Here is a 26739-nt window from a genome sequence, read left to right on the forward strand (position 1 = left end):
AACATTTCAGCATCTGCCATACCTGATTTTGAGCATCTGCGACGTGGGTCTCAAGTGCTGCAGTTCTGGTCCTTCCATAAATTTCCTTTAAAAAAAAAAAACCAAAACAACTTGGATTGCTAAGCAAGAAGCCTTCATGTTAATCAGCAGAAGTCTTGAAGCACTCTGGATGAGCCCTGGACTTTTCTAGACCTGTAAATCTATTTTCAGGAAACCCCCGAAGGTTATTCCCATTAAAAACACTTTATACCCACATAAATTCCCAATGCATATAAAATTCTATCAGGGTGGAAACTTTGAGTGTGTTTGTCTAGTTCTTCCATATCTTTATCTAGTTATTATATTATACGTAATTAACACATTTAATACTGACTTTAATTGACCTCATCAATGTCATGGCTTATTAAGCTTTTTATCATGTAATGTTCTTTTTTTTTTCCATCTCTATAATGATCACATACATTTGTTTATCATAAATTGAGTGCATGTATTTTGGAAAATAAAATTGAAATGCCAAGTACTTTTCAGAAATTCTTTCAAGCGCAGTAAAAGAGATACCTGGGTGTAGTTAAATTTTTATAAAGTGCAACATGAAAACACGTCTTTACCTTCATTGCTTTTTCTGTCTTCCACCTACTGCCTTTTTTTCCAGAAAGGCAGCTGACAAAAATAAGAAGGAATATTTCTTGTGCTAAATGAAAACAACTTAAATCTCTTTTATTTATTTGGTATTTAATCTCAAGTGGAAAGTTGCAATCAGAATCTGTGCTTTCCGTGCAAACTGGAAAAGTATTTTTCACAAATAAGTGTTTGTTTGGAGGTGGAGAAAGCTCTAATTGTAACTGTTGGGTCTCACAATAAATATTTCTGTAGTGAATTTGAATTGATTAATCTGTCACTTTTTTCAGTAAAGTGCAAAATCAGATCAGCTCCCATCTTGCTTATTTACACGGTCAGCTTTAATTTGTCATTAGTTCTATTGAGTAGCAAAGCTTTTAGCACAGAAGATACCTCTTCCACTTAATGGATAATCATTCAGTGGAATATAATTTAAAAGGATTTATCTGGTCTCTCTGCCATGGCTGTAACCTAACCCCAGCATGATAAACTTTCTCCAGGAGAAGGATTAGCACTTTCTGGTGGCTTTTGCTTGGGAATTTGTTCAGTCATTAGTTCAACACCCAGCTTGGCCAAAGTGCCCTGAGAGCTGCACTTGGGGCCTTGACACAGTAAAAGGGTTTCTGGGTTTGGCTGCACTTTGCATTAGACCACTTTGTGTCAGGTGATTCAATAGGTTTTCAATCCAGATCCCTGCCTTGTGTTATTTGGAAGATGAGAGCAAGAAATTCAAAGCAGAGGCCAAGAGAGTTGGAAAGGTTTCATGTGAGACGAGGGGCCAGGAGCTCTACCTGGAAAAAACAGGGAGCAGTAAATGAAACCAAGCTCTTGAGCAAGTTATGGGAAGAGACTGGACAGATCACATGAATTTTGACTTGCAGTGAAGGGCCATGAGGGGAAGAGCTGGTTTTTGGCAGGAGTTGCTTTTCTGGACACCAGAGCTATATCCCCCAGCCAGAGGGATGGGAATGTCAGCCCTGCCAAAGAAGCACCTTTAATTAGGCATGCAAGTTGCTGTAACATTTTGAACTCCCAGAATCTGAAATGATGAAGAATCTTGACTCCAATCCATTTTCTTTCTTCCCCATTGCTGAGCTCTGGCACTCCTGGAAGGTGACAGTGGTGGCACTGCAATGCTACGAGCTCCAAAACCAGGGCACTTCATCTTGGTGCCTCTCCAGCACAGGGCAGGTGCTCACAGGTGGAGTTTGCACTCAGGAGTGAAGGCTTTTCCCAGGAAAATCTGCCGCAGGAATAGAGGAGTACTGTATAGGTCCAAGTATGACCTTTTCTCCAGGGAGTGTGTGAGGATATTTTCAATGGTGCTTGGACTGATGTGCTGGGACAGTGACAGCTGAAAGCTGGACCCAGAGTCACCAAACTAAAGCTTTTGGGCAAAAAACTTTGAATTAATGCATCATTAATAACTGAACAGGTGCAGCACTCCTCATCAGCACAGATTGACCTTGCTTTTAGTGATAAATGTGAACAAAACAGGCTTCTCAGGGCTTTAATTTGGTTTTGCTTTTTTTTATCCCGGGTCTGCCTGGGTTCCAGAGCTGTCACCACTGTGGAATAGGATCATTCCAGCTCCTGCTGAAGCTCTGTCAGTAGGGCATGGCCAGGGTTGATGACAGATGTGACAAGAGGGTTTTGGTTGTTTTTTTTTTTAATCTGCTGCTTTCCTCTAATTCTTCTATTCCTTTTATTTCTAAAAGAGAAGTTTTAAACTCCCAAATAGCAACGACCAAACTCCCTCTTCAGAACGCCATGTTGCATTTTTAATGATCTTTTATGTTTGTGTAATAATCCAAGGCAACATTTTGAAGCTTCATTTTTGGAAGGGATTAACAGGGACTGTTTTAATCTTTCCTGTCGTGTATAAACTGCTGGAAAGCAATCCAGCAATCCTGAGGCAGTTATGTTTTCACTGATGCCTGGAATTGAAATACTCGTTGATTTTTACTTTCTTTTTTTTGGCAACATTTCTACTCGAGGAAAGAACTTGAGTGCAATCAATTAAAGAAAGGATCTGATTTGCTTTGTAATTGTTTTTCTGTCTCTATGAATGATGTAAGGGCATTTTGGAAGAATTTACTTCACTACTCTGTCTTTTCTAAAATAACAGGTTTACTGGTTGATTTATGGGTTGTTTGTTTTGTTTTTGTTGTTCTGTCTGTAGGTGAGAAAAAGGTTAATTTGCTTGAGAAATCATGTCTATGCCAGAGAAGGTCAACTTGTTCCATCATCGTGTTCTGCCATTGGAGCTGACCTCAACCTAAACACGGGGCTTTAAGGCAGGAATTAGACATCCTGTTTTTCTCCATGCTTTTCCCAGCATTTGTTTTCTCCTGTTGTCGTAGTTTCTCAGAAAAGGCAGGAGGGTGTGACTCCCAGGAATGAATTCTGTTCCCTCTAAAGTCACATTTTTGACGTTGTGCTTCAAAAACTTCGATTTTTGCTGTGGCTGTGCCGAGCTGTGTCAGGTGCGACTGCCCACGAGCCAAAACACCAACAAGTCTACTTGGGAATTAATTGTGTCAAAGGCAGGAAAAACTGTGAAAGCATAAGAATTGGGAAAGACTGGGAATGTTAACTTTGTCCAAGTGGATGTCCATGGATATCAAAACATAGTTAGTCCAGGGGATGTCCCAGCTCCTCGTCCTGTGCTATTTCCATGATTTGTAGGATGCTGACCACAAATGATGGACCAAGTCATCCAGATCCTTGGATCCAATCCAAATCCAGAAGCTCCTGCTTCTTGGAGCTTGGATTCAACTCTTGTCAAGGGGAAATGTTTTAGGAAGTGATTAAGAAAGACGAAGCAAACTCCTAATAATGTTTAGGTGCAGAGTTTAGGAGAGGTGGTGTAGGAAATGTTAAATCAAAATGCTTGATCAGCCTGTAGGATTCACTCTGGATCTGTCAGAATTCATGCTGGCATCTCCCTATTTCCATTTCTTGTTCCAAAGTAACCAGAAGTTTGGAAAGTGGCTTGGAGGTTGCACCTCTCATGCTAAATCTGGCTTGGGGAGGTCGTGCAGCTGGAGACTCATCTCCACCCAAACCCAGCTTCCACAGTAGTTTTGGGAAATTATTGGGAATGCATTTTGTGACAATTTAGTGATAAAAGTGATGGTTAAGAGGGTATTGTCAGATTTGAAATGCAAGTCAGCAAGAATCTCTGTCTGTGTGCAATTTTGATGTGTTCTATGTTGTTTCCTGGGAGATCCACATGGAAGAAGCAATTCAATAAATTAAGGGTTTTTTCCTAGTTAGTCTCATGCATGGAGTGATACTTTGCTTTTGTGGACATGCAATTGCTATTAAGGGATGCTGCAGGAGGGACTGGAAAGAAAATGAGCTTTCTCCCTCCCCTTTTTTAACTGGATAAGAGTGAAAAATGTGATTGGAGTTTGTCAGCATGGAAACAAATGTCTGAATTTACTTGCAAGACTTCGATATCTTCAACCTTTCCAAGTATAAAACCCCCTGCAGTAAAAGGCACGTGCACAGGATTTTACATAATTTACTATTTTTGATGAAAAATGACACCAAAGTGACACCTGAGGCACCACATCCATTGCCCTTTGATAAGAGATGGAAGCTGGTCAGTCCTGCTCTTGACATTTATTAGTGCTGATTCCCAGGGCCAAGTAATGGCAGGAGGAGTTGGTTATACAGTAACTTCTGAACTGGAGTGGCAGAGCTGGTATTAAAGATCTTGGATTTGCTTTAGGCTTCCTGTACATCAATATAAAGCTGTGGTGGGCTCTTCATGCACTTGCAAGTCAAAACACTAAAACACTTGATACTTCTTTTTTTTTTTTTAATTATTTTTCTCACAGTAGTTGTTAAAACATTTGCAGAATAAGTGCTGAATTGAAAAAAAAAATTGTGCATCCATTTTAAATTTCAGCAATGCACAATAGTTCCTATTGTAGGTTTTACCAACCTGCAGAATTGCTCTTGGGTCTCCCCTCCTCAGGGCAGATCATGTATCACGCCCTGTTTAACTCCTTCAACAGACACACGAAAAAATTTCACTTCTACCGAGCAATCAGACCTCCCCCTGCCCTTGAGCCTTCACGGGGAGGATGTATGAGTTGGGATTTTCAAGTACATATTAAGAAGTTTATTGCCAGTGGAGTATGCATAGATCAATATTCAATATAGCTGTAAGCACACGTCCTTCACACGGATGCTGGATGCCCTTCCTTGGGCCTGCAGCTCCCTGGAACACCTCTTACAGCAGGCCACAAACAATAAAACAGCATCTCTCTGCCTGCCTGGCCCAGGGTTTGCTCAAGCAGATGCTCAGAGGGGAGATTTTTACACTTTTGACCCATTGGTTCCACTCTCTATTTGATTTTTTTTTTTAAATGTGAATTGTTCAGGTGAGGACAGGTCTTTCCCCAGTATTTTGCTGTGTTTTTCCACTGCTGGCATTTATTAGCAGCTGGTGTTTCCTGTTTGTTGGGGCAAAAACCAGACAAAGGTTTATCACATGTAGATCTTTGTGCTTTGCTGATGGAGAGAGCCCTTGGAAATCTCATCTGAAGGTCAGCTGGAGCCACAGCATTGATCTGTTAATTAGCATCTTGCAAGAAAATTATCAAAAGTTGGACCAATCCCATCCAATAAACCACAATAACTGCAAATCTTTGGGAGAAGGGTTCTCCCAACCCAAAAGAAAGCTCTTTATCTTGTCCCTAAAGCGAGGGTTACAAATCCTTCTCTGTTAAACTGAAGGGGGAAAACTGTGGTTGGTTATAATATAAAAGTTAAACTGCTGTGTAAGGAATTTCTGTTTATTTTGTTGCATCTTGTTCAGCTTGAGGTTGTTTTGAACTGGACAGGGAGTTTGTAGGGATCTGAGGGCTGTCCTAGCTGAGAATTGGGCTTTTTATAATGCAGAAGCATCTTTATTCAGTTGTTTATCCTGTGTCAGAAGGGCTGTGCATGAGAAGTAATTGCCAGGGGATAAAACTCCTGGCAGTTCCCACTGAACCCACGGCACATGCTTGAAGTGCCATCCAAGCCTAAACAGCACTCAAAATAAAACAGGGATTTGTTCCCTTCTGTGTGGATTTCCTGGTTTGAGATATCTTGTCAGGCTGGCAGAAATATAATTATTACTGGGAGAAGATGGGAATTCATTCCTCCAAGATTCCTTATTCATTCCTTCGCCAGGAGAACAATTAATGACAACTCACTAATGGCTGCAGCACTTTATTTTCTCTTTGCAGTGGCATGTGCAGTCCCAGGTTTCTGAGTGCTGGGTACTCCCTGCCTGGCCCCAATTACTTTGGCAGGGAGGATGGGATGCTGCAGAGCTTCCCCTGGCAAAGCAATTCCCAGCCAAGAATAGGTTGGAGCTGCTGGCACTGAAGTGGTGTCTGGGAGCAGCTCTGGGTAGTGGGAATCACTGCCTGGCTCCAGCAAAGGAAGAGCTGTTGAGGTTTTAACTGTGTAATTAATTACCACAGATTTGGATGGGGAGAGGGGAGAGAATTTGGGCTTCAGGGCTGAGTGAAAATATCAGAGACTTCCCAAATATTTCCTGTAAGATGAAACCAATGAGACCAAGAGACAGAAAGATGTTAAAAACAAATATGACAGCAAGAAAAAAGATTATATATATATATATATATATATATATATATATATATATATGTAAAATAACAAAAAATTAAAATAAAGCCAAATTTGCTCTATCCAGTTTCCTTGCAAGGCTTGCAGATAGAGCATGGGCTGGTATCAGTCTGTGACTTAAGGCTGGGAGTCACCAACAATCCTTGGTCTGTTTTACTGACCTGGTGGCCCAAAAGCTGCAGAGCTGAGCTGGAAAAGCCCCCTTTGGTCAGCCCGGAGCCTTTTGTCCTGGGGCATCCCCCAAGCCCAGCACCAGGGCAGGGGGAATCAAACAACACGACCCCAAACCCCCTCCTGTACCTGTGACATGCTGCAGAGATGAGAAACCAACTGACTTGGCTGGGACAGCGCTAAATGTTTCCAAAATCCTGGTGGATAAATTCAGTATCTTAATATCAGAGGTGTTGGTGGAGGCCAGGAGCTTGTCTTTCACGTCCACTGAAAATGTTATTTTTAGTACATTACATCTTCAGACTTGAAAGGAGAAAAGCCCATGCTAGCTAATAATTAAGTGATTAACTGTAATAATATGCTGCACATTTTGAAGTGAGCAGTATAGGTTCAGATGAATCAGGAGTGAATTTATACATTAATACTTATTCAAAAGTGTGTTTCCTGATTTAATTACAGTTCTAAAGGAACCAACCCAGAGAAGGAACATAATGCCCTGATGTTTGCATTACTCTTGTGCAAGAGAACATCCAAAGTTTGCCTGTTAATTAATGGATTCTGTGTAATTTATTTGTATCTGAACTGCCTCTCCCATTATGCTGCTATGGCTGATCTTGGGAAGCAGAGAGGGGAGACTTGAGTTCAGGAAGGGATCACTCCTCATCCCAAAAGTGCTGCTGTAGCAGAAACAGCCTTTCATCCCAGAGAGATGGTTGTGAGATTTAGGACTCGCAGCGTTCCCATTGCTGAATATGTAATTTAGGTCACTGAACTATGTTTTGGTGGAAGATACTTATCTATTCCACTTCTTGCTGATGTCATGTGCTGGGAAATCAGATGTTAAAGTGCAAAAATACATGAGAGGCCAGGCTTAAAATGGCATAAAATATAAATGTCTCTGTGACTGGCTGCAGTTCCTGGTGATGGTTGTTTGGGATGAGGGTCACATCCTTTCTTTTCTGCTTCATTGTCCTGCTCTATCCAAATTCTGATCAAAATAAAAAAATCTGGTTTATCTCTCCTTTCATTTTTAGTGCAGAAGGGGAGCAGAGAAGTGCCAACCCACTGTCTCCTACTTTCTCTGCTCTAACACCTTTATTCAATTTGGAAAAGCTGAGAGGGTGTTAAATTCAGGTGTTTTCCCTTTATCCCCAACAGAGATGTTCACTACTGACAAGAAAGGTTAATTCAACCCAAAACATCCCTCTTTAAGAAAATGAGGGATTTAGAAGGTGTGTGGATGCCTTGTTTTGAGAAGAATTAGTTAAATCATGTCGTGGTTTAATGCAGTCATGGCAGGCAGTGATGGTCCGTAGGTAAATTCTCCTCTTGAGATTAGCCGTGTGCACTGTCAGATACTTCTGTAGTTTTCCAAACTATTTTTTTTCCCTTCTCCCCCCTTCCTCTTTGAAATCCCCCATATTTTTACTTTAGGGAAATTGTTAACAGGGAGCAGACACGGGGAAGATATGAAGGGGCTTATCTTAGTTGTAAAATACTCAGAAGTTCAACTGATAAGAGCAATGCAAATTTAAGTAAGTAATAAAAACCCTCCAAACCTCACCCTCGGGTAACAAAAAGAAAATATGGCTCTGAGATAATTCATCAGGCAGTGCTCAGCAAAAACAAAGAGAAAAATACTACCCCCCCCCACCCTACCCCCAATTCTTTCAGGGTAGAAGAAAAAAAACAAACCAGGAAGTTTTTCTCTTCCATCTATGAAGTTTTAGCAAATAGTGATCAGTAAAGCAGTTGTGAGAAATATCAGCTACTCTTGCTAGCTAGTATTTGAAAATCTCTAATTTATAGCAGCAGCTGATGCCAAGATAGCAGCCTGGATTTTGCAGATCAATCTCCTGTAGCTGCTGCGATCTGAAGTATCAGAACTACCAAGTTCACATTTTCTGTATTTCTCTTTATCAGATTCCAGCCCATCTGTAAAAGTCCCCAGCTTTCTGACACTGTTCCTATTGAACAGTATAATCCAGGGTGCCTACAAATCGTTAATGGTTCACCTTTGCAGTGAAACCTGAAGATTTTGGAGCAAGATTTTCCTTACTTATGATCTTCCCCCTGTTCCTTAAAGATGAACATACTGCAAGAATTTTTATATAAATAATGTCTATATAAGCATTATATACTAATGCACATACTTATGTTTATTATTAGTTGGCTGTACTTATTTGTTCTCACTGATGGCTAATTAATTTGGGAGAAACTTACAAAACGAATGATGTCTATAGTGCTAAATTCCATGCTAAATCAAAGATATCAGCCTAGAATTTACGGTGAGATGGTAATTCTTGAGGTTATCAAGGAGAAGGTATCTGCAGTTTGGCATAATTTGTCATTTATAACAACTCTTACTAAAAGTTCCAGGATTTACAGATGAGTTGATCCAGATCACCTTTGTACAGCAGTTAATTATTAGCTCCTGCACTACCAGCTTTCACTTCTAAATTACCTCCTCACTCCTTCAGTCTTCCTTTTAAAAACAGTTTAAGATTATATTTGCCACGAGGCTGCTGAATTTATCTTGGGCACTGGTGACTCAAACTCTGTGCTGAACTCTCTCAGCACTCCTCGGAGTGAAGCTGCTGCTCAGAATTTGTCTCCAGAATTATTACAGGGAGTTTAATTATTTTTTAGGAGTTTGTGGCATAAATACTGATGATCTCCCTGACAGACAAAAGGCACAAATAACCGCTGCTTTCAGATAAATTCCTGGAGTTTTCCCTTTCCTCAGTGGCTTGCCGTTGTGAAATAAAAAAAAAAAAATCATGTCCAAAACAATTAGGAAGTGTCAGGGAGATTTCCCATACCAGCAGGGACGCTGCAGAATTCAAACTGCAATTCCAAATGTTCCTGAGCCTCTTCAAACCCTCCCTGTTTGCTACAGTGGGGTGGGAAATAAACACAGGGATTATTCACCAAACAGAAATTTAAACTCATAGTCCATGAGGCAAGGGTGAGATTTTGCTGCTGGGGTGGCAGGAGGTGGGAAAGGGGAACAGGCACATCCAGGGATTTTTTCTTTAGCACTGCAACTCTTTTTTCTAAGTTGAATATATGCTACGGTGGAAAGAAAAAGTCTTTTGGAATTCCTTATCTCAACAATTTTTTGTTTTTCCCGGATTACAGTAACTTTTTGTTTGCTGGTAGTTGGTTTCTTAAGCAAGTGAGATATATTGAGACATAATTCAAAATGACAGGACAGGAGTAACCAATACACGGTGCACAAATGACTCCCTGTTAACATGTCACGTATTACATCCTTTATTAAAACCAGCCCCTGCTCCGTGTTGGCAAACAGCATTTCCAGCCATCCCCCAGCTCAGCTTTATGATGGATTGTCCTGGAGCTTGGTTGGATGTGGAGTAAAATATCAGCATCCATATAAACACACAGGGTTGTCATAATGGAGGAGTTTTTTCCCTTTATATTGTCTTTGTAGGGATTTCCATTCTAACAGTCTTTTTAATCACAGCTCATTGTTTTAAATAGGCTTCCCAGGGCAGCCTGGATTGCAAAGCTTGGAGGTATTGCAGCATCCCTCTTCTGCACAATCAATTAATCTGAGAGTTAAGGCATACCTGACCAGCTGTCTGCCTAAGGTCTGCAGCTTCCTTGTATTTTTCCCGTTATGCTAAGTTTTTGTGCAGCTTCCCTTGTACCTGGCACAGTGACTTCTCAAACAATATTTTTCCTGTTATCCTGTTTGTTTCTTTTATATAATTTATCACTTGAATGCCATTTAAAAAATAAATAGAGCCGTGCATGGATCCCAAATTGCTCTAGAAAGGATTCAGAATTCCCACACGCTCTGCTCAGCCTTACCCTCTGTGCCTGGCTCTCTTTCCTTTTGTGCTGAAGCTGGAAAATCCTGACTCTTTATTCCGGTGTCAGTGCAACAGATGTCTGAGTCCCATCCTCGGCTGGCGTTTCTGGAGCAGCCAGTGAGTAGGGATGTTGTTACTGCAGGATAAGGGAGGACTAAGAAATGACAGGGGTTTTCAAACCCTGGGTGTTTGTTCACAAGGTGCCAGGCATTATTTTAAAGCCCAGCCTGTAAATCAGAATATGTGTTATTATTTATTATTTATTGATAACGTCTCTTATGCAATGTGAAAGCTTTTATCAGAAAAAAAATTGTAGGGAATGATCTTTAAAAATAGCCAAAAAGCTCCAAACCCTGAGGGGTGTGTGAGTGTGGGGAAGAGGATGGAGGGGGAGCGGAGGCAGCGAGAGTCCCACCTCGGGTCCATCCCTGGCAGCTCTCCATCCCACAGCAAGCCCAGCACTGGAAAAATGCCCCATTCCCGTGGTGAGAAAGGTGATGGTATGTTTATCACTCAGCCAAGAAATAAATGGGAGCCATTACAAAGGTGTATAATTCAGCAATTACAGTTATTTGTTTTTTCTGACACCCCCTGCAAACAGTTATCGCTTCAGTCAAACATAATCAAATTATCTTTTTTTTTTTCCTTTTTCCTGGTACTGTACATTAACAGGGCAAATAAAAGGGAAAATAGTGCAGTCCCTTGTAATAAAGAAAACAGCAGCAAACTATTAATGCTCTTTGAAAAGAGTAGTTTTAACAAAGTAAGCAAGAATCATTTTCTTTGGTTGAGTGTTGATTCCCCAGTGTGCTCTCAGTAAGTAATTAGAATGGCCCAGTGAATGTCAGCATCAGCTTGTTTATTCTCATTATTTTATCATTTTAAAAACCCTCTAGGTGATGAGACATGCAGTATAGAACATAATTACCATTATTAGCATACTAATTGGACACAAAAATAGGCCAACTACAAGGTAGCCAACTGAATAATTTCACATTAATCAAACACCATAGTGAATAAGCCTATTGTTAAATTGACAGCTACAATAATTGGCAATATTTCGCTGCGCAATATAAGAAATTCCTTGTAATATCTCTGCCACATTATATAATTTAGTAATTTCCCACATTTCCAGCCTTAACTTTGTACACCTAGTTCAAGTTCAAGAAAACATCATGATAAGATTATTAGTCTATTATCAAGTGGACAAAGTATATAAAGACCTGCTTGTTAGCATTCAGGAATAGATTTGCTCGATAAGGAAACAAAAAGGCTCCCAATTTAGTTACTTGTTGCTTCAGCATTGAAAATGTATAAAGGTTCTTGATAAGAATTTTTTAGCTGTATATTAAAGTCCAGCTCGCCTGTTTAAGAAGCAGAGAAAATGGTAAAGAAATTTTAAAAAGTAAGTGGTAAAATAAAATAAAATAAAACCCAAGTGGGAGCTGTGACTTTCAGCCTCCAGGATAATTTTCTGGTTGGGATTTGTCTGGTGCTGTCCCCATCTCGTCGAACGGAGAACTGGAAAGTTGCAAAGCCGCCACCAGAAGTGGGAATTCATGAACTGCTCAATTAGCAGCAGGCAGGAAGGGAAAGCTGGCCCTGGCTGGGCTTCCCTTTGAAAACCTTGGGGGAAATAAGACAGGAAAGGAGTGAGTGGAAAGGAGAGGAGAAACAAGGGTGGGGAAGGTGCGAGAGGGGGAAAACGCGGGTTGGGGCAGAGGGAAGGAGAGCGATAAGGAGAACAGAACCAGATGGTGAAACCAGAGCAGCAGAGGAAGGAGAGGACGAGAGGAAAGAAAAACAGTGAGGAAGAAAGAAAATAGTCATCAAGAAGAGGGAGGAAGAGAAGGTAAGGTGAGAGTAGGGGAAGGCAGAGCAGATTTGGAAGAGTATGAAACAATATTCTTCTTTTAAGAATTCAAAGGCGAGGGGAAACAAGCATCTCGCTGAAAGAAACGTTTCCTTCCCACTCCCCGGGCTTTGGGAGGTGTGGAGGCTGGGAAGAAAGGCAGAAAGGAGTCACTGAAGTCTCTGTTTATTTCAATAAGAAAAACATCTTTGGAAAATTGTTATAAAATGATGTCTCAAGCAGTCGCTCACGAGTATTGGGTGCCTGTTAAAGGTGGGGCACATGGAATAGGACAGGTTTGGAACCCCCCAAATATTTCTGGGTGACTTCTTGGTTAGAAATTACTTGATGAAATTCTGAACTGCATGGTTATACTTGATGGTGTGTGATGGTGTATGATTTTAAAGAAATGAAAAGGAGGGTCAGAATAAGAAATAAGAATGGCATAGCCTGTGCAAAGTGCCAGTTTTCACAGAACCAGACGTGGCCTCTCTGGCAGCACGTGGAGAAGGGAGACTGCCTTGAGCATGGGCCAGCAGCTGCCTGAAATACCCTTCTTTCAGTTAAATAATGGAATTATTTCAATTTCAGTCACCAAAGGGGCAATTTTTGCCAAGGATTGGTTCTGGTAGGGATGGCTCTTGAGGATCCACTGATGCAATTAAAGGCAGAAGAAGTCTTCTGGAAGAAGGGACCTCTAAGTTTGTTGAAATTTGGCTGCTTATTTTGAATTAAGCTGTAGGGGGAAAAAAACCACTGCCTCACGAGCAATAACAACGTATTTTTTCCAGCTGTTCTTTGATTATTAATCTTTTAATGGGTAATTCTCTGCTAATGGTTGGGGATGCCTGTTAATATATCACAATCCCAGAGTATTGATTAGCTGCTTTATTTCCCTTTGTATGGCCAGGCTCTTCAGTAGCAAAGTCACAGAAAGAAAGCAAGTAAGCCTTTACTTCAAATATCTCTGGGTACTGAGAGGAGCCACCATGGGACATATCAGAGAGTACTAAAATCAGGTGAAATATGCAGTATGTGCTCAGGCTTTTCTTAAGCAGGAATGTGCAAGCTCCAGCTTTGATTTACTCACTGTACTCGGGAAATACATCTCTGGGCACTCGTTGCTGGGAAGTGTCTCCTTGAGCCAGCTCTGTACCTATAAATGACTGTAATACCTGGGTCAGGGGGTCTTGGAAGAGCTCTCAAAAAGTGATAGAATCCACCTTTTATGGAGCAAAACTTAGAGTGGGAAAAGGGAAGAGTCCTGTGCCAGGTTTACAGCAGAGTTAAGGATAACAGCCAAGGCCATACTTTCGCTAATACATTAGGATGGCTCCGAAATGTGCCAACTCCAGAGCTTGGGATAAAGCAAACGACAAAACTGAAAATATCCTTGACAAGATGTCTCTCTTAACACATTAAGAGGCTGTCCAAACTGAGAAAAAAATCCTCAGCAGTTCCTCTCCTTCTGTCACAGAGTCTGTGCTCGGGTGGTTGGAGTTGCAGGGCTCTGCTGCACGTCAGGTGCCGGGAGAGGAGCAGCTCCTGGGCAGCACGTTGGACACACGTCGTGTCTCACCTGCTCCTTCATGTGCCAGACACACAGGGCACTGCAGAATCCCCCCAAAAACCTGGTGAATTCTCCAGGGAGGTCTGGGCAGGGGGTTTGGACAGGCATGCACAGCCACTGTATGTTGTTATTATAGCAGAACGTTGCAAATCAGATGTTTTTGCATCCCTAAAATACACCTAGATGATCAATGGAAGCAATCCCCCACACTCTGCTCCCCAGAAACCCCAGAAAAACCCCAGAGCTGAAAGCAGAAGGAAAGAAGGATATTAAGCACATTCAGGCACGATAAACACAGAAGAAAAACACTGCAAAGGATAGTTGTGGAATACATTTGAATAACAAATACATTTGAGGAAATCCCAGTCTGCTTGGGGACAGAGAAAAGGAAAATAAATTCATCACATTATTCATTGGAAATTATTTGTTCAGCTCTGCTCCTTAATGTGTCAGCTAAAGATGATTTCCAAGAGTGAAGATTTTCCTTTCTTGCTTGAAATGACTCAAAAAGAAATGAATATTCCAGCCACCAAGTGAGGTTAATATATGAGTTTCATAGGCATTTACTCACCACTGCTGTTCCCTGCAGAGTAATGGCAGTGGAGGTGCATTCTGGGAGTGCCAGGGGTGAAACCAAAGTAGATGTTCCTGAATAATTTAGAGGTGTATGAAAGCTTATTTCATCATCATCAACACAGTAATACCTTGCACCAATGGAGTGCTTTACATCTCTGGGCTCCAAAGCTGTGCAAGTATCAGCATTTCCATTTTTCAGTTGGGGAAACTTGAGATTAGAGGGAAAAAAAGATATTTTCCAAAGGGAATGAAGGCTGTGGCAGAACTGGGATAACAATTCAGGTTCCTAGGAGGAGTCACCTGTAATGTCTGAGTTGAGTGTGGGTGAAGAGGCTGCAGTTTAGACCTGTTTATGCTTAATGAAAGATGAGAAATATCTAAAGGAAAGTATTTTTCTCTTTCCCTTTTTCAGTAAAAAAAAAAATTATATGAAATGATACTTTTCCAGGATAAATGAAATTTCAATATATCAATTTTTTTTCCATGCACTGGTTATTCCAAAGAGGCAGAGCAGGTTCCCATCCAATTCTTGGAATGGCAGGAGGCTCCACTTCCATTACCCAGTGATTATTGCCATTAGGCTGAAGGAGCAGAGAGCTCCTCGTGCCTCTCTTTGGGCTGTTTACACATGCATGTAGCTGGGAACTTTTTTTTTGTGTTTAAAGAGTCTAACAGCTCATCAATCTTATTCTTCCCTGAATGTAGATTGGTCTTTAATGAGATCAATGAATAGTGCTGGTACTTTGCTGGCCAAAATTGTAAATGTGCTGTTCCATTTCCTATTTACCCTGTAGCACAGGGATTTCAGCGCGTTGCTGCTAATGTGTTTTGCATTCTATTGCTCTCCTACAAAATTTATGGCCAGAGAGAGACTGCGAGAAACAGTATGGGCAGGGAGAGATGGATTCTAATCTTTCTGCTGCATTCTGGTTTTAAAAAAATACAGGGGTTTGGAATAGTGGAAGAAAAGGGAAAGAGGGAGCTGGGGAAGGATGTCAGATTAGTTTAATTAAAAAAAAACTTTGGGGATTGAGGTACGTCAGAGACAGAAAAAAGTGTGGCTTAAGACAGCTTTAATAAAGGTGAGATGTAATGGAAGTGCCTTTACTCAACTTGGCCAAAAGCAGAAGGAGAGAGGGGCTGTTGGGCAGGGAAATGAGTTTTGGAAAAGCGTCTGGTGTTAATTAGAGCTCTGGAGTGGCCTGAGATGACAAGTGCTCTTCCAGCCCTGTCCCTTCTCCTCACTTTCCTTGTTAGCACTGTTTGGTCCTGCTCCAGCTGTGCATTAACCTCTGGAGCCACCACCCCAAATCCTGGAGGATTTGTTCCTCCTGCAGCAGGAGCCATACAGACACCCCGAGGTCTGACTTGGGAGGTCCCCAAGTGTGTGTGTGGTGTGTGGGTGTGAAGGTTGATGTTGAAGAACCGTGTCTGGTTCTGTGACCATAAAGTGAGGATTTCTGTCTTTCATTTTTTCTTTTGGAGCTTTCCCCCATGACCTTTCCTCCTGAAGCAGCTTCCAAGGAAGCTGTGTCCCACAGGGGCACAACTTAAAAAATCTCACTGTGCCAGGGAAGGTCATTTGGCATCATTTATATATTAATCTCTTTTTTTTTCAGTGCACAATGGTCCAAAAGCAGATAAAAGCTGTAGTCTGAACCTCTGACCTGACTCTGTATTATATGGGAAATCAGTGCAGAGGATTGACTGCCTTGATAGGCTCTCTTGGCCCATTTGGGGTGGGTGTGTGCCGAAATAAATTTCCCACTGACCATCAGCTTCACCTGACAGGTGGCAGAGAGGCTGGAGCTGGTTGATTAACTCAGTGAAATTATTCCTGAAATTCCTGCATCCCAGAGGAGATGCAGCCTGGCCACTAGGGACCCTGCAAATATCCAGGTGACAAATGTGGTATTGTTGTCCCACATTATGTTGGGCCTATTAAATCTGAAATATGGGGAGGACCCCTTCTTTGGAAGGCAGGCAAATGCTCAACCACATAGAAATGGACTTGGGAAATTTGAGAGAATGTTATTGCACGTGTTATCTGTCAGGAAAAGTGAAATCTTTCTGAAAAGGGCAAAAGTGCAGAGGAAAAGTGACTCTGCCCACCCCAAAGCCTCGGCTGATTGCAGAGAAATGCTGCCACAAATTCTGAGAGCTCACTGAAATCCTCCCACTGGGTTTGATGGTGCCAAGCCTCTACAAAGCCAGTAGAGATGATTTTCTGAGAAATCCCACAGTAAGGGGAAATCCCCCAGCAGCAAAGAGCACAGTGGTATCTGCTCATCTTTTGGCTTTGGCAAAAGTGGACGCTTTGGACATAAAGGACAAAGTACAGAGCTGGGGCAGAAAAACAGGTTCTGCATCCCCTGCTCACCAGGAGGGATCCATTGGCAAGTGGAGGAGATGTGTGGGAAGACCCAAATTACAGGAACTCCAACATCTTCCCTTGCACCAGGACCAAAGTGAGGCCTGAGCTCAGTATTCCCTTTGCCAGGTCAGCAAATTGGGCTCCAGACCGTGTAATTTCAGGAGCTGAGTGGAATAATGTGGATGGTGACAGCAGAGAGAAGAGAATATGAACAGCTTTTTGGGGAGGTAGCCCAAATTCTGTTCTTTTTTACTGTGATTTAATAACAACTGCATTTTGATCAAAGCTTTCTCAAGAGTTCATATTAATCTTAACTGATTCTGATATTTAACCTCCATGCTCTGGAAAATATGGTTTTCCATGCACTTCTTCCATGTGAGATGCCTGTTATATCTTATGCTCTTACCCTAATTTCCTCTGCAGAGAGCAATTAATCTCTCTGCTGCTTTATCCAGGATTTAAGTGCATGTTCTCCCTTTAATTCTGCACACTTCTTTTTTTACCTTCTGTCTTTCCATCCTTAAGTATCACTGAGTTGCCAGATAACACAGTTATTGTTCATATTACCAGAAGGTTTTAATGGATTTATATAAAACTCAGACAGTGCCATTGTTCTTGAAGTCCATTTTATTGTAATGAAGTTCCACTCTTAATATTCCATGATCTTCAATGTCCTTTACAAGTAACTTTTTATAAATTAATCTATAATAATCTAATTCAAGTCAGTTAAAGTGGATAACTATACTCCAATTATGATATCAGGAAGAGTTTTTACATAATGAGGGCTTTTATATAGATGGTTAACGCTAATACTGTAGTTTACAACATACTGTATGAATCACTAATTAAATGCCTAAGTAGCAATAATGGAAGTGGAACTATCAATACAGAGACGATATCAGTGATGTAAGGCATTAATAAAACTTTATGGTCCCATTTAATCTTTTTTTATAGGTACTCCATTATGTCAGTTAAAAGAAAAGGCAGAAAAACAAGAAAGTGAGAGAGGGGAACTTAAAGGGACCAGGACATGGAAACTAAAATGGGCTTTCCCTTGTACCATGTCCCCAAAGTGGGCCAGGTGGAAAAGCGATGAAAAAACTGCCCAGAAGAAATAAGTTTATCACATTTCTAAAAATATGGCTGTTCACTGCAGCTGGATGGTTTAAATGCTCCTTAAATAACCCATATTCTATGATTTAAATGAAGGGCAGTTTAAAGAGTATCTTCAAAGAGGAATCTGAGTTTAGCACCGCTCTGGCCCAAAAGGAACAGCTCAACTCTTGTGCTCCTGCCATTGGCCAGCAGAGATGACTTGAAGGGTAAATACATAAACATTTATATTGGAAGGAGAAACTATTAACAAAGGTATTTTATTTTGAAGCCAAAGCCCAGGCTTGGCTCCGGCGCTGCCCAAGGAGCGTTCGAGGCGGCCGGGCTGCTCTCCTGACAGGACATCTCCTCTGTGTTCCTTGGCCCCCAGCCAGTGTCCCCTGCAGGAAAGCAAGCTGCCCATTTGCATATCAAAGCAGAGGAATAAGCCAAGCCCAGCAGACCTCTAAAGGGAAGTGAGAGTATATGGGAATTTTTAGTTTTAACTCTCAATTAAAGAAAAAAAAAAAAAGAGACCACCTCCATTCCTTTCATGAAACAGCCTCTTCAAATGTCTTTTGCAACACATTTGAGCAGAAATAACAATTTAACCCCTCAAATCTGCTCAGGATGTTTCAGTCCTGGCTGTCTTAACAAATAAAGGGAAGAGATGGTTTTTTCCTGGTGATTGATATCAGCCCTTAGTAAATTCTTGCACTGAGCCCTTTAACACACCTTGACACGTATCAGGAGTGTGCAGTGCCAGGCTCGTGTTTCATGCTTGCTGCTGTTGAAGTGACATGTTTATTTAGAACAAGATTTCCAGCCTGGTGCTTTCTTGTGCCTCATAGGAGGAATTTGACATCACCTGCATTGGATATCAGTGCTGAGGTTTGGCTCTGAACTCCTCCTTTTCTGGATGCCCATTGCTGGGCAAACTGGAGCTGACAACCGGGCTCTCACAGCCTCTAATAAAAATAAATCTTTCTGTATTATTTTAAAACTATGACTTCAATATGGGTAGATGAAGAGGCTGTGAAAATTCTGTGCCAGTATCAGTGAAGATTAGATCTGAGAACTCACATCTCTGTGATAAGGAATTCATTACTACCCTTGCCCATCAAATGCAGCTGTTGGCGATGCTCTGCCTCGGCACACAGAGTGGGGACATCAATAATCCTGAAAATCTGCAACAGAAACCAAACCTTTGTGCAACCCTCTTCCCTCCCGTGTATTCCTCCATTTCACAGCCACCCCTTCTACTGTTTTCAAACACCTTTGGAGAACTGAAATTTAACTTGTGACTTTCTGGCTTTTTGGTAGCCCTCTTTCCACTGAGTGGGGTCGGATGGGTTTTGTGGCATGGCAAATGTAGCTGAAATGCAGGAGCAGGAACAGCTCTGCCTCTTTGTACCACCTGACAAACCCTAGGCTTGCCATGAGTAATGTAATCAAACCTAAATAATGTTTAAAAGGTGCCTGAAAATGATGTGGGTTTTCCTTTGAGTCCAACCTTATTATGTGAGCAGAGCTCATCCCTGGTCACTGGCTTTTCTTCATAGAGTGGTTTGGGCTGGAAAGGACCTTAAAAAGCATCTAGTTCAGATTTATCAGCAGTTTCTCTAAAGCAGCCATTACCTTGTGGCTGCCAGGAGCAATCAACTATGGAATAAACTCCTTATTAGAGAGAAAAAAGCACCATTCAAACGATTTGTCATGACCAAAGGTTCTCTGGAATTACGCAGGAAGCTCTGATTGTCCTTCCTGTTCTGCAGTTCACTGAAAGAAGTTCTGCCACAAGGCTTTAAGTCCTTCAATATTTTTTAGTCTTTCGATAGCTCGTGGTTTTTTCACAGGTCTCTTGGTAGATCATAACAAAAATAAGATTAAAAGATCAATGAAGGTTTGCTCTGGTTTAATGATTTTAGGCACGGTTCCCTCCCTTTCAGTGTTCTTGTCCCCCATGGCAGCTGAGCACTGTAAGATGCCATAAACCTGAGACCTGGTGGTAGTTTGTGTCAGAAATCCAGAAATGGCACTAATGGACAATAAAAAATAATCAATGAGAGGAATGGAGGCTCAGCTGTGTCAGCAGGAATGGCTGGAGAGCCTGAGCTGAGCAGGGGGACCACGGCAGGACCCAGCCCCACGTTCCTCTGCCCCAATTTGTGTAAATAAACACCTGGTGTGAAGCCCCACTGAAGACACAGGTTTATACCTAAGGAAACTGAGGCTGTGATCTCACTTTTATCTGCAGTTTTCAGGATAATTTTATTTTTTGGTGTTTTGTGAGGACTCTAATTCTTCTTTCTGCACAGGAAGTTCTGTAGGCTCTACACACAGGGCAAAGTTACTGTGGGAACTGTCTCAAGCTGGGGCAGAATTTTTTTGCTTATTTCAAAGGGTGTTTAGAGGAATATTGAGACTTTGAATGCAGCTTGTTCTGCTGAATATCTGTTCCCTTTGAACACACCTACACATTCAGTGTCACCTCCATTTGGTTTATCGTGCAATAAGATGTCAAGTTTAATTTTATTTATGGGCTTAATATTCAAGTTTTTCACAAGTTATTTTCCCCATATGGGCCTTTAGAAATATGTTAGAAAAATCATCATGTACTGCTGTTAGGAGCAATGCATTAATAAGTAGATGAGCCTCCTGCTGATGGGCAAAAATCTGGTTTTAGCACCATGTGAAGGCACTTGGTCCAAAATGAGCCATGAACCAAAGAGTTTACAGGTTATGGATGACTGGAGCATTGTAATAGTTTGTGTACCAGCAAATGTAATGTTCAGTCCTGCTTTAAAATTAAAATATCCTCTTAAATGTGCATTGTTGAGTCACCTTGACTCTGTTAATGGGAGTTTCAGTCTGATTTCTGTCTCCAGAGTGCTCCTGTGCTCTCTGGGAGCTTGGCCAGAGCCAGGAAGGAGCCTCAGTTGTTGAAGGGCTCCATTCCATCCTCTGGGTTAGAGCAGGAGCCTTCTGGGCTGTGAGCATTTGTACAACTATGAATGAATGAAGTCTGCCTGATACTGTAGTTTTTAATTTTTTTTATTTTTTTTTTTTATAATTCATCAAGAAGCAAATCTGGCACAAGCACCTAAAGTGATGACAAAGATCAGTTTTCTGTTCTGGTCCCTTCCTGGCAGCCTGTGATATCTCTGCTGGCTGGGAGAGTTGGTTCTGTCCTTGAAGGGTGGCTCTTCAACTTCTCACGTTCCCCGCACGCGGCCGCGCGTGCGGAAAGCGCCACTTTGGGAGCACTTTTGGCCCTTCCTAAATGAAACCTGTTGCGGGTTTGAGCCTGGGATTGACAGGGGAAGGGGAACAGCTGTGATGTTCCTCTAAAGCTAAATGTTGCCGCTTTTGCATAATCTGCAAAAATATGTTGTCAGGATGAGCGCTCCAGCTGGCTCCCTGCCACCTTCCCCTCCGCAGCATGCTGCGGGAGCGGGCGGAGCATCTGGAGAGCGGAGGGTTCGCTCTGACACCGATGTGTCAACCTAATATAGCAAAAAAAAAAAAATTACAGAGGGAGAGGGGGATATTTTAGTAACTCGAGTTTTTTCTTGCAAGAGAACGGAAACAAAGGGAGCTGAAGCTCTGAGTCCCGCGGCGCTGGAGGGGTGGTTGGAGTGTGGTGGGAGCAGCGGGATGGCGGCGGGCCGTGGTGTTGGCATATGCACGCCACAATCTCCTTAATACCCATGGTAAATCCTGCTGGCTGCTACAAGCTCTGTGGTGAATGTTAGGCTTGTTTGCCTTCTGGTTTTTAAGCTCCTAAACACTTTGGGGCTGAAATTCCCACAGAAGGTAACAAGAGCTTTGTTAACCCTCCGCCGTGGTCTATTGAAAGGAGATTATTGTGGGCAAGTGGGGCAAAAGGATGGGGTGAGCTGGGGAGTGATCAGGTTTGGGTGGTGGCTACTCCAGGTTTATGTTTCCAACAGCACAACTCCATTGCATTCAGCAGGGATTTATGGAAAGCGTATGAGGAGAGGATGACAACCATTCTGAGTGGTTGATGGATGGATGTTGCTCATCTGCTCAGACCCAAGAGTCAAGAGCTGCTGTTTAACCCTGAGTTTTTATTTTAGGCATGTTGCTGCTGTTATTTCAGACTGACACAGAGGGTTTCATGTGAGGTTTCCGGGATTATGTTCATTATGGTCCATGCATAAAGTTTTGTGATGTTATAAAGTGTTCCTGTGCTCTGAGGGAATAAAATTCTGATGGAGATTGCAACCAAGCAGATGATTTGGTGTTCTTTGACCCTGGTTCCTTGCAGCAGAAATCTTCTGGTTCTGGTGGAATGAATAAGGAATCAAAAAACCCCACTTTGAAGCCTTGCTACAGTTTTTCAACAGTAAGGGTGAAGGTAGCACTTGGTTCTTGTTCTTAAGGAACATAAAGGGAAAGATGATGCCAATATCTGTGTCTAATTTACATCCTTAGACCAAAATGCTGTATGCTTCAAAAAAGTGTTAGAGTTGGATAAAAGCTGGGAAGAGGATGAGAGACCAGGAGTGCTGCTCTAGCCAGAGTGTGAAAGAGGCAGGCTTGGTTTTTGTGGGGAGTATCATAGAGAATAATGAGCATAAATCCTGTAGGGAGCATTCAGAAGGGGTTAAGATCATTAACATATTGGTTAGAATTTGTTTTACTGTTGCTAATCTCTACTGTGAAACAAACTCTCTGAAATGGGATGAATTTGGGTGGTGGGCAGAAGCTGTGAGTTTGTTCTCCATGTGAGTGTGTGTGAAAATACTGGTTTGAAAAAGAGGATGAGGGCAAGTGTAAAAGGCTGGTTTTTAATATTTGGCCAGAAAATGCCTTTTCCTGGTCCATGGGCCCCTCAGTGAGGTGTTCCCAGCTTTGTCTTTCCAATTCACACCCTGCGGGCAGGGCTGGGCTTCGCTTCCCTGCACACACGTCTGCAAGAGAGAAAGTTGTTAAATGCTAAAATACTGATATTATACAAACACCAAAGGTGAGCTGGACTTTATATCATGTAAAATTACAGCAACCCCCTTTTTTTTCTTTTATTTATAACCCTTTATGTACAGAATGTGCGCATATATATCCCATAGTTCAGTGAGGAGGCTGCTTGTCCTGTGCTCTGAGCAGACTAATAGACAAATTTCCCCCAAATCTGTGCATTTGTCTTTTGGCAATTCTTGCAATCTGTTTTATTTGTTGCCAAAATATACACTTAGACTGATGGAAACCTGCATGGCCCTTTTTTTTTTCATCTGACTGATTTCCCTCCTTTGGGTTGTTTATCCTTCAAATGTGTGTTAAAGGGATGAGGAAAATATTTACTGAGCTCTTAAAGAATGGGCCATAATCAGGAAAAGGTAAATTCCCCATCCTCCCTTGGCAAGTGCATTCCAGTAGATCCCCTAATAAATCACCTCTGTGAATTGAAGGTGTGAATAACACCTGGGTCTGTACTATGGGAGGATAAGAAAGTAATAGTGCCAGAAATGGGAATTTGGGAAGAACTGGGCTTTTAGTTGTGCAGGGATGGTTTGCAAGGTGATGTTTCAATGAGGTTTTCCCCCTGCAGGCATTTAACCTTGTAATTATTTTATTATCACTAAAGTGTGTAATCTTAAAATATATTTTTATTATTGTATGGTATGATGTTATTATAGCATTGCTATATTGCTGTTATAATAATATAAAAGTATGCCAGTATAATTATCTTGTAATGATTCTATTATTACACCCAGTGCAATAATGCACCAATGCTGATTTATAGACTCTTTTTAAATTCAAGATCAAGCAAGTTTGAGAGGGAAGCAGTGACAGAGTTCTGCTGAGGGCACATCAGGGAAGAGAAAGAAATAAGTAAAGGAAGCTAAGCATAGCCTTCAGGTTGGTCATCAGGAGAATTTTTTCCCGGGAAAGGTTGTTACACACTGGAACTGCCCAGGGAGGTGTTGGAGTCCCCATCCCTGGAGGTGGCACTCGGTGCTCTGGGCTGGTGACAAGGTGGGGTCAGGCACAGGTCGGACTTTTCCAGTCTCAGTGATTCTGGGATTCAGAACCCCTGAAGCTCAACCCATGCCAATGCCACCATACAGAAAATAGTTCAGAGGCCTGACTTTATGTAGCTTTTGGACAAAGTTTTAAGGTCAGGTCTCTCCTGCTTCAAATGGTGTTGTGGGGTTCTTTTTGTTTCAGTGAGAAATTTAATTACATGCCTACGCTGAGCAATTTCTGTTGGAATTGGCAATTTCTACACTGCCTGTTCTGCAGTCTCTGGATGGGAAGATGATTCTCATTTGCAAATAATTTCAGCATTTCTTCCTCTCTGCAAGGCTGCGAAGGGTGGGTCAAAACAAAATGTGCTTTCAAAGAGATAGATGTGAAAAATTGGCTAGTAAACAAAATTACTCAGAAAAAAAGTGCTTGAAAAAACTCTTGTTATCTGTATTCCTTGCTAAAAAATTATTAGAAGCTGATAATGCAACATTTAAAATGTGAAATCCAACAGCATCTCAAAAGACAAGTGGGATACCCCCAATGCTTCAATATAATCTGAAACAAAAGATTTTGAAGTCATCCGGAGCCATCTCTGAGTAAATCTTTATTTTTATAATTTTTTACTGGTTTGGGGTTTTTTTTTGGCCTAAGGACTACATTTCCCACCAAGCTGTTCTTAAATTAAATAATGAAAGATTGAAATACTAGAGGAAGAAAAGGCTGTAGCCTTTTTTTTCTTAGAAAGAACTATGGTTCCTTGCAGAACTTCAGTTCTTTCATTTATTTATTTATATATTATATATATTTTAATATATATATATTTATGATATATTATAGATATTATTACATGTTGTAGATATCATTATATATCTTTATATGTATTATATTAATTAGTTTACTTATATTTATTATTATCTCTCAGATGGGTACCTGCTTAAGTCATAACAGCTTCTCCTTGCCACCAGGAAAACATGGACAGACCTCACGTAGCCTTAATTTGCCTCGAGATCCTATCTTTTATCTGTGGGAACCTGCTCCCTCAGCAGGATGAATTTTCTGTGGGAAAGTGAATTGGTTGTATGGACATGCTCAGGACTGTTCTCCCTGTGATGCCCCCCAGAAATGGGGAAGAAAGGGTTAAATCAGCCTTTAGCATCCCACATCATTATTCCTGCCCGATTGTCTCCAACTGGAAACTCACAATTTGTTACCACTTAGTTGGTTTCGGTGAATGAAGAGGATTCATTGCTTTCTGCAGGCGTTCAGACCTTTTGTTCACAGTTTGGAGAAAATTGCAATCTTTTCTTGCTACTGTTCCAGCTTTAGCCATGCTTGGTTAAGCCAATGCTCAGATTTCTCTGGATTCATTCATATCCACTAATCTGGGAGCGAGCAGGGTTGGATTTTCTTCTCTTTTTACTGCTTTTCCTGGAGTATTTTGTTTTCAAACTGACACCAGCAGAACATTTACTTTTACAATCTTAATATTTTTGCAGTGAGTCCACTTTCTATAATTTGCCTCTCTTTATGGGATGGACATTTATCTGAATTGTGTTAATATTTCCTGAGCTTCACAAGACACCAAAGAAATAAAAAAAGAATTCACTGCTATAGGTAATAAAAATGATGTGGTGACATTACATAAACCAGCATCCAGTGCTTGTTCATGGGTTGGTTAACTTCTGTGAGTGGTGTCAATAGCTCCTGTGGGATAAGCATGGCTTACATGTTCATGGAAGAGATCTCAGAAAGTTTAGTAGCTGAAGGGTTATTTTTTAATAAAAAGTGAGTGAGATGGAGCGCGCTGATTCTGATTAACCAACTGTGACAGATGGTAATTCTTCCCTTTAAACGTGGCTTAGAGAAATTAAATTCAAGGTGATTTAAGAACTCTTTAAGAGCTGCTGAACCCAACTTAAAGGAAAAACAAAAAGCAGAGCAGAACACCTTGAAGTTGGCTTTGTTTGCTCTTGCCCAGGCGTCTCCGACGTTGGGGAGCCAGCACCATTCCCAGGGATCCACAGGGACCTTTCCACCCTAGTGCAGTGTCCAGGCTGCCATGGGACTGCCCCAGGAAACGTGTTTGGTTGTTCCAACCTCCTCCAATCCACCTAATGGCAATTCATTATTATCTCTGGAAATCATGCTACTCAGACATTTTGGGGTTGGAGGAGGGAACTGCTATACTTTATACAGGAGATTTGTTCCCCGAGTCCTGCAAAATTGGTGCTGTATGTTTTTGAAGGGTGTCTGTGGGGCTTGGGTCGATGAGGGACAGCTGAGACCTTCCCATTGTGATTCCCAAAGCATTGATTGGTGTTGAGGTTTAAAGGGAGCTCAATTTGCCAGGGCCAAACCAGCTCTGTTCACCTGGTTTCACACTAACAGTCTATGAACAGCAACAGCCTAACCTTCATCAAATTGCATCATCATAAAGTAAATCCAGGATCTCAAAACTGGACTCAGTTTCACTCTAAAGAGGTTAGAATCTGACTGTACACCCTCATTAGATGGTGTAAAGCACTGTGTGAAACCCCAGACTGAGCAAAGTTGGCAGTTCTTTTCATGACGGGCATATGCCTGCATGATTTACCCAGGAAATCAAACCCTAAACCTTCAGGGCATTTCTGCTAATCACATTTCTTGAAACGGCACACAAAGACAAATAACAGGCTTCAACATCCTGATTTGTAAAACCATAAGAAAACAACTTGTGAGAGGGGTGGGAGTTGTATGGGTGTAGTTTGAGAGCACAGCATTCCCCTGCTTGGCCCTAATGGATCAAATACAAAATTGTACCTGAGCAGGGACAAGACTGAGCTGTGATATCAAGCCTTGTACAAGGGGATGCATCCTGCTGGGAGCAGAGCAGCACATCCCTGAATTCCTGAGGTGCTCCTGTCCCAGCCCTTTGGTTGATATCCATGTGAAGAAGAAAGTGAGCCAGCTGCAACAGTGATGTTCAAATCCTTAAAGGCCTCCCAGCTTCCCAGCATGG

This window comes from Motacilla alba, chromosome 4A (assembly GCF_015832195.1).
Source record: "Motacilla alba alba isolate MOTALB_02 chromosome 4A, Motacilla_alba_V1.0_pri, whole genome shotgun sequence".
Lineage (NCBI taxonomy): Eukaryota > Metazoa > Chordata > Aves > Passeriformes > Motacillidae > Motacilla > Motacilla alba.